The sequence below is a fragment of the Alosa alosa genome, chromosome 7 (genome assembly GCF_017589495.1).
Source record: "Alosa alosa isolate M-15738 ecotype Scorff River chromosome 7, AALO_Geno_1.1, whole genome shotgun sequence".
Lineage (NCBI taxonomy): Eukaryota > Metazoa > Chordata > Actinopteri > Clupeiformes > Clupeidae > Alosa > Alosa alosa.
Genome location: NC_063195.1, coordinates 28439919 through 28453867, shown reverse-complemented (window position 1 = coordinate 28453867; position 13949 = coordinate 28439919).

The window sequence follows — 13949 nt, the reverse complement described above, 5'->3', positions numbered from 1 at the left end:
ATATCAGCATTTCATTATTGTCAAGGATATTTGAGCCATATTGACACTCGAAAATTGGATTATGCTTTAATTAATTATGCCCAGAGTGCCTACATAGCAACGATTTGCATCCCAACGCTACCTTTTATTTTCTGACAACCTGTCAACCTACCCTCAGTCTACGACATGCACCTTTTAGCATGAGAAATATGTCTCATAAAGGCATCACATAGCGCATGCACTGCAGGAGATGATCTATCTATGGCTGACTAATGCATGTTAACTATCTTCTGACCTTTAACAGAGCTGTGCCGCATTGTCTCAGGTCTAGCCGTGGATGTAAACTTGTCTTGACTTCTCCAGAGCGCATCGGTATAAAAAAGTGTTTATGTAACAGGCGCCAGCAACTTTATATACAGCTCTGGAAAAAATGAAGAGACCACTGCTCATTTGAATATGACCATCAACTCATTCGAATGTCACTCAGCAACCATAGGATGACATCAGAAAAATGCTGGTCAAGACCTCTTCAAGGTCTCTTCTTTTTTTCCAGAGCTGCATGTTATGAGTTGTGAGCACTTTTTTTCTGAAACGGGAAAATTCCCAATTTTACCTGCAATGTTGTTTGAAAATTATAGTTTTATAGAACTTTCTAGCTTGTGCAGAGGTGTATGATTTCAACTTTAACATGCTAATCCGCCTTTTGGTAACTTGCCGACTGCAAATGTGTAGGCCTATCACTTGGCTCCAGAGCAAAATCTCTTCCAGTCTCTTTCCTCTTCCCCAAAACATCTGTCGGTCTCTTTCCATACTGCAGTCTGTAGCATCTGCCAGCAGGAATAGTTCAATTTATTCTTGATTAGCCAAATTCAAGTTCTGTGACATTTTACTGTAAGTAGGTGGCATTGCCTAAGTGCTTATAGGATTGGCAGTTCCTCAGTCTTGGGCTCTCTGAATGTATTTATGGGTTTAAACTAGTATTGAAACACTCGCTGTGGTAATGGGTACAGCTTTTCTGCATTTACATGCAGTGCAAAAATCTGTTTATAATGACTTCTCTTGAGAACTTGTTCCAAACTGCTGGTGGCAAAAACACCTTTTTGTGTACCTGCTGTCTGCGGATTATATTCTCAAGATGTTGAAATGTCAAAGTCTGTGTGTAATTTCTCAGGAAATCACTCTAAACTCCCCACACTGAACATCGAAGTGTGCCTCAGAGTCCTTTGTTCTAAAGAGTTTTAAGTGTTCCGTAAAGGCCTCAAATCGCAAAAGCCCAGCGAATGAGCGAGAGCAAAGGTGGCTTTTCTCCAACAGCACCGACTTGAAGAGACTTGTGTTTACTGAGCTTCTCCCTGGGAAGATGTCCTTTCAGCAACACCAATCCACGTGCAATGTATTTGAAAAAGCTAATCAGCTAAGTGAAGAATACAAACAAGGTCATTGGGGAGACAGACAATATAGACGACCCCTGGCAATGAAGCGAGGCAGTCTCGACTCTGCAAGGCCCTGCCGTCTCAGCTTATTGCATGACCCTGTCTGTGCTTTGTTCTGCCAGCGAGTTGCTTTCTTGACACCACTTCAGTCAAGCATTTTCAAGCCAGATCAATCTTTTTTATCAAAACAATTAAGATGCCACTGTGGATCATTTCACAATGCACCTGAACAGCCTGTCTCCAAGCTTGCAGTCTTATGCATCATGTTTAGGTTTGTTCCTGGCTTTCTAACTTTTATTTTTCCTCTGGACCTGAGATTTGTCCAGACAAAAGCACTTCAAACTGACATATGTATATTTATCCATTATCTCAAATTTACCAGATGTTTTTCACGGTCACAAGCTTCCTGAAAATTGCCTCAACCTCCGACTTTGAACTGTGGTCTTTGGAGCGGAAATGATTGGCACTTCCTTGAAAATGACTGACACTTTATGAGTGTTTTGGGAAAGCAAGCCGAGGAGCCTCATCTTCAGTTTTCCTTCACATTCCAAATCACAAGGAAAAAAAAGAGACATGCAAATTACTCTTGCCTTGGCAAGATGGGATTAAGTCACCTTCACCATGATAGATTTCCTCTTCCTTCCTGTGTTGTGGGGAATTCAATCACACTCTCCTCCCTCAGTCTGTCACCATCTTTCTCCCCTTAGCCCCTGTTTTATCAGTGTCGATCACATGCATCAAACCTTGTGTTTATGTGAGTTTTTTGTCTCTTTGGTATCTCGGGAGACACATCAGTGCCCATGTTCTCCTTTGAGTGTTCCCAGCAGGGAGATTACAGGTTCTTCTGAAGATAGAGCTGCCTGTTCCCCACTGATTATCGTGGATGATCCCGTGTTGGAACTGCGATGTGGAACTGCTGAAGCTCCCTTCTCGCTCTGGAGAACCAGGAAAATATAAGCTGAGTTTATGGGAGTTGATCTCTTTTACTGAGATACTGACTCCACCTCTGACTGACTCTTTACATATTGTTAGCTCAAATATCTGGCTTTCACCTGAACTTTGCTGGCATTCATTAGATAGCACTAAGCAGCCTTCAGATGAATCAGCTAGCGATCAATGAAATAAATAGCAGAACACTGTATTAGTCATTATAGCCATATGTTAGCGTATGAGCTAGCCCTGTTTATCTCCTATTTGGACTATTCCTCAACTGACAAAGACCAAACATACATCAATATTTATTTTCATATTATTTTATTTTACATGTAAACTATCATATAATATAAATACTATAAAAGTATTATATACATAATTTGTTTATAAACTAGATGTACCGCATAGCGGTACAAAATATGACCGCCAGTCCTGTACATCCGTTCACGAAAATAAATCACACTTCAATTTGTCTCCATATTTTACTCCATCCCCACTCTTGAAACTTTTTGTGTATGCTTGTTTGGCATGCCTGAGTGTGTGTGTCTTGCTGCACAGAAAGTACCCTACTGGTGCTGAAAAGGTGAATAGATTGTAGAATAGCCAAAGAAGATGTAGAATTGTTATAAAACCTTTAAAATCTCTAAACAATCACAAGTAGGGCAGTTCATCACAGTTCATCCATTGCAACTGGATTGATGAAAGGTCACTTACACCTGTAGGCTACATTGCATTTGGGAAAAGCAAAAGGTATCAGCATAATGTTATTTATTTATTTATTTTTATGTATTTATAAACAAAAACATCTCTGTCAGTTCCATGCCGTTTTCAACAGCTATCAAAACAAAGGTCATTTTTGGATGGATGGATTTTTTTGTGAATGTTTCTTCTTCTACATAAGATTTTAGTCATCTTTAGTTCATGTAATACTTTATTGTCAATGCACAAATTAAGTAACAGTAGTCTGAAACGTTATTGTTAATGCACAAATTAAGTAACAGTAGCCTAGTCTGAAGCGAAGTGCTGTTTTACATCTAACCAGTGGTGCAAATAACTGACATGTCCAAATGGGCCTTGATGAAATCGCCGCTAGACTGTTCATACACATTTTAACGGACCAGCGTTGAAGAGCTTTTGTCCGTTATTGTTAGTGCAAATATAGGCTGATTCATGTTCCCTTGCATTGTTTAACTGAGGTCCATGGCTAGTCTGGCTTTCATCAGACCAAGCTCAATCTTTTAAGAAATCAAAAAATAAATAGCGGGCAGATCAGGCTGGGTTCACCCAGCCTAGTCCATAGGCACCCGATATTGTTTAATTTTCGATTGAGATATACACACGCTCTGGCTATTCTAAATGCAAAATGCATCAGGGAGTTATGACAAAGCGGTAACTAACAAACTAGATCCTAATAGAAAGTTGTTAGCTTCCCTAAGCTACAGGTAGGATTATAAGGTAGGCCTATTGACAACATAAATTGTCAATAGGCTATGCTAGCGACACAAATAAAATCTCCTTTGAAACCAATGGCTTCACCTTACAGTATCAAAGCGGACTTAAACTGTCATATCGTTGGCGAAAAAGTTGTAATAACATTCACGCAGCTCCATGAGTCAATGAAAGCGCAAAATGAAGTAGCCACTTCTAAATGGGACCTACTACACAGTAGCTTAAGGTGTTTTGCTAAAACAGCCATAATGAAATGAAGGTGTCATTGTTTGGATACTTCACACACCGTGCTTTTAATTTCACAGACTACAACTACCAAGCTGTAATCAAAGCACATCGATTCCCCTCACACCCTGCACGCACTTAAAACAAAATAAACAGGCGTCTCAGTCTCACGCATGTATAGGCAAAACTGCATCAGACCCGGTTAACGTTGGTAAATCTTCCATTGCACAGAATGATTTTGTAGCACGTGCAATAAATGACAGTCGAAAGATACAAACAGTGCTGCTATACATTTGCTTGGTATAACCGCATTTATAGTTTTCTACAAATGCAATAAATCAAATGCCTCCATCACTCAACCAACGCTAACGGGTAACATTACCTAGGTCCTTATTGATATTACAAGATTAACGTTACCTGCAGTAAAACCAAGCATGTCCGATAAACATCCTCAGATTTATTTAGGCTTCAAGAAGAAATGGGAATTACACTTCATGTGAACATCGTCCTATCCTTATTAGATGTTAACTGCGGTGTAAATTACAGTCCTTGTATGAAGCGTCCATTGTTTTTCCAACCCCTTTTTAACTTCCAACAAAATTACGCCTCACTGCAACGATCGCCATCTAGTGGACAAACGACTACTTCTACGCCAATACTGAAAATGCAGCCATGATGATGATGATGATGAATATTTATTTTGGCTTTCTTTTAATCCTACTGATTTTCATTTTTTACGGGGGCAAATCACAAATGAGTGATTATGAGCCAGGTTTATGTGGGCCCTTGAGACCAACATACCATAAAAGATTCACAGAGAACTGTGTCTGCCCTACCCTCCTTTTGGGGGGTCCAGTCCAGCGGGGGGGCTGCAGATGAAAACGAAAAATGACGGTTCCATGCTATCCATATGGGGGTACATGCTCACCAAGTTTTGTGTACCCCGGTCTTTCAGTGTCCCGGGAATCCTTGTTGGTGTACGTCACTAAATGTACACATAAATTATTTTATTGTAAGGCCCCCATGAACGAAAGTACACAAAACTTGGCATGCATTCAGAGGGTGTCATAATGATCCTACACTTTTAATTTTGTGCAGTTTTGACCTTGTCAGCCAGAGATATTGAGATGAAAACACCTAATTTTATGCTTTTAATTTTTAACTAGGTGGCGCTATACATGAAATAAGTGGTAATGGGATGGGTTGACATGCCCCCTTAAGACCAACATACAAAAAAGGTGGACCTCCTAGGCCCTACGGTTCTCGAGATATTCACAGAAAACTGTCTCCGGCCACCTACAGGCCAGTTGGTGTATAGTAACATAAATTAATTTATTGTGTGGCCCCCATGAACGGAATTCCACAAAACTTGGCGTGCATACAGAGGGGGTGTCATAATGATCCTACACTTCCAATTTCGTGCAGTTTTGACTATGTTAGGTCACAGATACCTTCAATTACACCACCTCATTTTTACTTTTTGTGTTTAACTAGGTGGCGCTATACATGAAATGAGTGGTTATGGAATGCGTTGACACGGCCCCTTGAGATCAACATACAAAAATAATGGTCCTCCTAAACCTTACGGTTCTCGAGATATTCACAGAAAACTGTGTCTGCCCTACCCTCCTTTCGGGGTGCAGTCCAGCGTGGGGGCTACAGATCAAAACGAAAAACGATGGTTCCATGCTATCCATATGGGGTTACATGCCCACCAAGTTTTGTCTACCCCGGTCTTTCAGTGTCCCAGGAATCATTGACGGAAATTTGGACATGCGAAAAGAAAAAAAAAAAAAAAAGAAAAGAAAAAAAAAAAAAAAAAAATCTGACTAAACCTATATGACCGCCCGCTTAAGCTCTTGCGGCGGTCATAATAATATACATTTTTTTAATCTTAAATGGTGAAAAAAAAAAAAAATGTGGACCTTGTAATTTCTCAATTGACATACCGTAATGTTCCAGTTCCAGTGAGCCTGTGCAGCGAAACCTCTGCAGATGATTTAGAGAGCGATGGCCTGTCTGGACTAGGATCAGCCATTGCCGCGCCACTCTTCATCCTCCACTGGTCTAGCGTGGTCCCTCACTCCTATATCAGAGAGCAGACACCAGATCCACGACCGTCTACTAGAAGTCCATCTATTATGTCTGTGCTGTTTCCTGTACTGCTTGCTTGGCCAGTCACAATGCCATCTCTCACAATCATAGTCAAAACAGTTTTTCACTTTTCACAAAAAAACACTTGATTCACACTTTTACTGAACCTTTTAGTTTCCCTTATTATTACAATTATTATGATAATTATTATAGTGGATGGAATCCACTATCTTGAAATCTCCTGGCTTCTTCTTCTTCTTCTTCTTATAACCTTTTCTTTTTACCTTTTCAAGAATGAAATGCTTAATGTACAGACATGTTGAAATAACCGTTGTGTAGGTCTGGAGTTGGACAAGAGAGTTACTTTTTCAGATTTTCTTAAAAGTTTATCCTTTTGAGAAATAGGGGATTAAAAATGTCAAAAAGCCCATTTTTCCCCCATACTTGTATGACTTGTATGGCTGTGATGTCATAATGGCCTAAAGCCAGCTGCACTCTTTAAGCTCCCAGAGAAGTTCCCGGGCTAATCAGAACACTGGCACAGGTGTCACCTGTGAATCCAACTGTCTCAGCTTCTAATGCATACAATCTGGCACTCCCTAAAACTACAGATCCTGTTTAAGTGTTTCCCATCTGTCAAGATAAAAGTCACAGCCATATCTCATTCTTAGCGCATTATATCTCCAGAACTGCTTGACGCATATGCTTCAAATTTGGTACAAGTGTTTGTATGGACTCAAAGATTAAGTGACCTGATGTTGGAGGTCAAAGGTCAAATCCATGAATACTCTGAGCGCGATATCTCAAAAATTCCTTGACATGCCTGAAATTTGGATTGAGTGTTTGTATGGACTCAAAGATGAAGTGAATTAGATAGATAGATAGATAGATTGATAGATAGATAGATACTTTATTGACCCCCAGCATACATACAACACAAACACATTCTTTAACAGCAGAAAGAGTAATTAAAGGTGCGATTTGTAGGATTGTTACCGAACGTTCTGTTGGCCAAAATCAAAACACTGGTGAACATTCTCAAGACTACCAGACGCGAGCCTCTTCTGGGTTGCCAGATGTAATGAAGACTTAGCTAACGTTAGTTGACCTGCAGCTGCTTTAACGTTTCTCCAACCATGACCCAGCTACACATTACGGAAACAGTGAAAACAAAAAATACCTCTCTAACCAACGTTTAGTATAGGCTACCTGTTGTGGAGAAATATGGCCAGCTCTGCGTCAGACTTGATATTCTTTGTTTGACGAAGACGTCACCATCTCAGGAAGCTCCTCCGATGTCCACTTAATTTGTTTCTTGTTTTAATTTTGGAAATTTGCCTGCCTCTTGTAGGCGTTCATGACTACAACTGACAGCTGTTGACAGTTGGCCTTTGCTAATTTGGCAACCCAAATAGGAGGACGCGCTAGCCCATTATTAATACGCTATTCTACAATTAATCGTTCAAAACATAAACGAAAATTCCAAGAGATTCCGCCCCGTAACTGATTTTTTTTCATGGGTTTTACGGGGTTTCACGGGTTAGAGTAATGTTGTCAAATAAGCCATTACTTCAATTCATCGTGTTTCCTCACTCTCTGACAACATATGGTGATCATTTTTGGAATGGTTATAGTTTATTTTCCATTATTTCCTACATACTGGACCTTTAAAGTATATAATATAAAAACACAACTAAGCAGTAAGGACAGTAGAAGAAAAAGAATATGCTAAATATACTAAAATACAAATTATACTAACTAACACTTAATACAATATATAAAAATTTACTAAAATACAAATTACAAAAATACAAATTATACTAACACTTAATCTAAATCAATTCTAAAAACAGTATCCACATAGTGGTGATTGTCAGAGGCGCTTGCAATGACTGAGGCAGGGACTGAGCCTGTGATTCTCTGTGCATAGTAAGGTATGGTAAGGTGCTCTAAGGTGCTCTGTGTGAATGAGTGTCATGGTGGTAGTGCAATGGTGATAGTGGTCATGGTGATAGTGCAAATGAGTAAGTCCAACAGTGCAACAATGCAGAAATAAAGTTAAGTAAAGTCTATATATCTATATATTTAACTATTTAAGAAAATGTATAAGTGTGGCCACAGTTCGGCTGTGGCATGGAGGGGGTTATGCATATGTGCTAATATAGCACGCAAACAGTGAGTCATAAAGACAGTGGTACAAGTGGCTAGACAGACAGTACCAAACATGGAGGGGGTGAAGAGGCAGACAGACTATGCAGAGAAATCTCTCCTCTTCCCTTAAGTGAGGCTGAATTGATGTTGGAGGTCAAATGTCAATGTGAAAAACACCTTGAGTGTTATATCTCAGGAATGCTTTGACACACAAGGTTTTTTGGTACGAGGGTTTGTATGAACTCATGAAGATTGAAGATTATGAAGATTAAGTGATTCAATGTTTTTTCCAGGAATCTCCCTACCAACATTAAGCCAGCAGCTTTCCATCCACTATTGTAATTCCTCTGGCATTACATTTTCTAGTTTCTATAATATATTATTATGTTGTAAGCTATTTTAATTGTAATCAGTATAATAGGAACCTTTTTACACCAAGGCCCTGGAAGTTGTCAAGGATTATGAGTCAGGAGAAGATACTCTGTGATTACAAATATATTTCTGGGTGCTGCTGACATGCACAAAACATATTTTGCTGACTTGTCCAAAAAAAAAAAAAGTACAAATCAATCAAAATGCTAATAATCCATCTTGAATATTCTATAAGTTTGCTGTAACGTTGAGTCTAAGTTCACCATGATAAATCATTGGTCTCTCCTCATTGCCATGACTGCAGATCTGCCTAAACTCAGCCAAACTGTAAGCTACAGTCCTGACTGCTCTAGAGTATGAGGACACTATTTACATGTGTGTTGCCACACCTCATTGCTTAGAGACTTTATGCATCAAAGATCTGTTTACAAGTCTTTGTATTCAGGACTTGGTAGAATATCTTTCTTTTCTTATGCTCCATAGTGGAACTGATACACAATGGTATAAATGGTACATCCTTTGATGTTGTTTTGAAATTTCTGTTGTTGTTGTTGTTGTTGCTGTGAAATGGTGTGTTATCTTAGCCTGGTTTCCATTGAAAAGGGGATTTAAATCTCATGGGACTTCCTGGTTAAATAAAGGTTTAACAAATGGAAAATAAAGTCCCCGTAATGGTAATAGTGATAGGCACACTCTGCAGCTCCACTCTCCTCCACTGCAGCTCAACGGCCAACACCACCTAAGGTGTCAGAGCGGGTGACAGATGTCTGCCATTTCTCAGTGATGGCCTTCTAGTGAACTCACGCACACTAATAGTGTCCACACTATCTGCCGCAGTGAGCTGAGCTCACATACAAAGCTGAGTTCACTGCCTATACTATCTCGGCTACTGCTTGGCCAATCTATATGTGATGTTTTATCAAACATAGCTTTTGTAACCAAGATCTAGAGATGTTATTGTTTGTCTTCATGACATACACCCAGTACTTGTGGACACACAAACTGTATTGTCCCTATCTGGACATATGTGTTTAAAAAAACACATATTGTGTTATGTTGTGTTATTTTCAACACATTTGTTTAAAACGAACAAAAATACCCTTTTTAAAGTATTTCTGTATGGATATTCATGAACCAGGTGGTCCTGGCTGCCTCCCATTCTTCTCTGGACTGATTACACACATGAACTGTTCACACTGACATATATTCATGCATTATCTCATGTTCATCAGGTGTTTTTGTTAGTCCCAAGCTTGCCGAAAAAATTGCTTCAGCCTCCGGCTTTGCACCTTGGTCTTTGGAGCAGAAATGATTGGCACTTCTTTAAAAATGAGTGACACTTGAGTTTCAGTTTGAGGACCCTCATATTCAGTTTTCTCCTCCGGAAAAATCACAAACATTACTGGAGACACCTGAGTCTGACACTTTTTTTTCTCACTTCACATATGGATGGTATGAACTGCAGTCAACACAAAAGGCTAAAGAAACTCCAGGACATTCAACAGGCCTCACCATGGATGGTTAGCATCAGACGAATGAGAGGATATTATTACCCATAAAAAATAGAGCACTTTGGCAAAAACCTAGTTATTGTTGTTATATAAAACCTATAGGCTCTCTCTCTCTCTCTGTGTGTGAGAGAGAGAGTGTGTGAGTGAGAGAGAGAATTTCCATTATCACCAAGCTATCTATTTAATTATCAGGTCTGCAGTTTCTAATATAATATATAGGCTATATATATATTAGGGCTGTCAGCGTCAACGTGTTAATCACGATGCAATTAAGGATCAAGCATAACGCATTCATTTGTATCTAGGCAGAATTCCTTGATTCTGGCGCTTCTGTACTTTTGCATCTGCTTTATCAACACAGAGTACAGAGTAGCCAATGAAATGAAGGACTAGTATCCTCTGATTGAGTTCATACTTATCACATTTCAAATCGCTGTCAAAGTGGCATCATGTTCCGCTCTCTCATCTAATCTATTGCATGGGTATTGGCTAAGCCAGCCTACTCAAAACTTTCATCACATTCAGCTGAATCTGGGAAATGTCAGTGTGTGAGCGTACATGCGTCAGACACAGCAGTTCAAACATAAGCAAGCCAAAAAAAGTCATCCCTCAAAGGTCAAGGAAGCTTCTGGCAAATTGGCCACAAGATCACACAGAGGCTAGAGGATGAACCCAAAACTTCTCAAGTCTCATTGTCTAGCTCGGCAATGGAGTCTGATCTATAATAACATATGATTTTTAAAGATTAGTCATATCTGATCGTTGCTTTTTTAGCTCCATGTAATGGCATGAGGAGAATCACAATCTATGCCAAGCTGGGGTGCGGTTCCCAAATAAGTTAGCAACTTTGTTGGTTGCAATGCAATTTCCCATTGCCAACCAACTAAGTTGCTAACAGGTTAGTAACAGGTTAGCTAACAGGTGAGCAACTACGGTTTTGAGAGACGCATCCCTGTATGACAGGTAAGCTTGAAAGGGAATATCTGTCATCATATTATTTCCAGCTCTAAACGTCAGTGTTGGAAATGTCTAAATATACATTGGGATTGCCTCAGAAGAGTTGTTGAGAGGGCCAGTATTCTGAGTGTAGATGCATGGGGTGACGTCCATTGGATTTGATGGAACAGCATGGTCGTCTTGGTCACACACCGGTCATTCACAAGCAGGGCTTGAAAACAAAATTATTTTTCAAACGTTCCGTTCCGAACGGTTCAGGTAGGCCTATGTTTAACGTTTTCGTTCTTGCATGCGTTCCGTCACCAACATTTTGGTCCTGAACCGGGTTTCTGGAAATATCGCTAAACTCTTAAAGTTCCGGTGTTTGGCGGGCCTATCAAGTCTATTTTTGTGGACTTTACCTTAGAATAGACACTCATTATTTCCCCTTGATTTAGCCTATACCGTAGCTATGCCCAAAAATAACAAATCACAGGCGGCATCCAAAAACATTCAGATGGGCTATCCATCCCATAGCCTACAAACTTACTATAGGCCTAACCTATGCCTATAAATAATTTCTTATCAAAAATATTTCTGGATACGAGCTAAACTCCTTACCTGGTTGTAGCCTAAGTTTTATCCATATGGAGATCTTCAAAGGCTTGCGCTATAATTCCAACCCTGTTTATAAACGAACCTGTCTGTTGCTGACAAGGCCTATCTGAAATTTTCCGTTTAACTCTTCTACATAGAATAGGCTATAATTGCGCAAACATTTCAAATCCGACTTTAAAAACGACAAGGCGGGACAGGCAAAATAGGCTATTACGCATAGGCTACAAACAATTTCAAATCAGTTTCAGTAGCCTACGCTTCTGAGCTGGCCTAAGATCGAAGTGGCAGACGGATAGGTTACATTACAACAGCAAGACAAAATATACACATTTGGACCAAAGGTCCATTTATTCGTTTTTTTCAAACTGCAAAAATCAAATTATTAGGCTGTTTGCCTACAGTAGTTGGCTACATATATAGCGCTTGTTAGCTCACATTAACAGTGTAGATCATGTCTTCCTTCTTGGCTTGTTTTCGCACAACCGGAAACAGTCTCCCCTGACATAGGATATGCTTTTGTGAAATTTTATAAAATATATAGAGAACGAAAAAAAAACGTTATTAACCGGTTTTGTGGATTTCAGAATAACATTTCTGTTCCGGAACAGTTGAAGACCATTTTGTTTTCGCTTCCGTTTCCGCTCCTCGTAAAATTCCGTTTGTTTTCGGTTTTCGTTTTCGTTCCTTGAACCGGTTCGGAGCCCTGTTCACAAGGACACACCGCAGGTGATTCACCTCACTACTCCATGCACCACCACTATGTAGGCTACAGTAGGGCACATGCAAAGCTGATACAAATTATCAAACATTTTCTCTTGCAGAATCCAACTGACTCAATATTTAACATAACACTGGCTGCTGGAAAACAGACTTACAGAGAGTTCCTTGTTTCACTCCACCAGTTTGTCGTCTTCACCCTCTTGACGCTGCCGCGAGCTCTCTGTCTAAGTATAAATACTTTTTTGATCCCGTGAGGGAAATTTGGTCTCTGCATTTAACCCAATCGGTGAATTAGTGAAACACAAACAGCACACAGTGAACACACAGTGAGGTGAAGCACACACTAATCCCGGCGCAGTGGGCCACGGCTGCCCAATGGGTCTATGGAGAGCTCATAAGAACTGGGCTGCATCTCACCACTCTCCTGACACGAGGTCGGTCCAGACCCACATCCTGCTGTATTCGACCTGCTCCAGAGCGTATTCCACTGAGAAGTTGAGAACTGTGGCTAATGAGGCCCGGACTCTGGTAAGGAGTTTGGACAAGCTCCAGGGCTTACATTTGACACATTAAGACCATGTCAGGAGCCCTGCCTAAGGCTGCCTGCCTGCCTGCTTTACATAGACAATCCCCCTTCCACCGAGGGAATTCCCTAACCAAACAAACCACACTGAGGTGGAAACCATTAACTGATAGAGTATTTTTCAATGTATTTACTGTCTGCTTCTATGACACCCTTAAAACGAATGTGTTGGAAAATAACACAACTTTAACACATCTCTATGTCCAGATAGAGACAACACAGTTTGTGTTTCTAACACATTCATTTTAAGAGTGTATAATGCAGCTTAATTAGGTATGATGGAGAAGTCTTTCATATGAACAGCATCCAGACTGTAACAAACAACAAGTGTCTTGGTCCCAATGACAAAGAGAAAAAAAAGAAGAAAACACTATTCCAGAGACGGAGCTATGCAAATACTTGTTAACTAGACCACCACTGTAGCATGCAAAGCGATTAAAAAAAATGTCCTCCAATTTTCATTTCTTGTTGGGTGTTTTTCTTTTTTTTTTTTTTTCAATCTTCATTTTCATTTCAAGTTGTTTAATGAGGGTGAAGGTGATTGCTTCTTTTATATGTACGAATGCCCGGTGGACCACCTGTAAAAGCACCTGTAATTAGACTACGGCACTAAATCACATTCCCGTCATTTATAGCCTCGGGCAGTTGGGTCGCCGTCCTCGCCTCATTCCTCATCCCCGTGCTGCACCCCTGGCAGCAGCTGTGTTGGCATTCATCTCCATTGATCTGACTGAGAGAGATGGAGGGCATAGGACCCGCTGATGGAGATCGATCTCGCTCAGTGTTAACTGATGCATCAGTTGCAGTCAGGCCTGCAAAGGCCAGCTGTTCGTTTTCATGAGGACGTCATTTGTTTTTCAGTCGGCACACAAGGGGCCCAATTTTTATGCCCTAGGTTTCAGCAGGTGCAATAGCAAGCGGTCAATGAATTTAGGCAACGTGAAG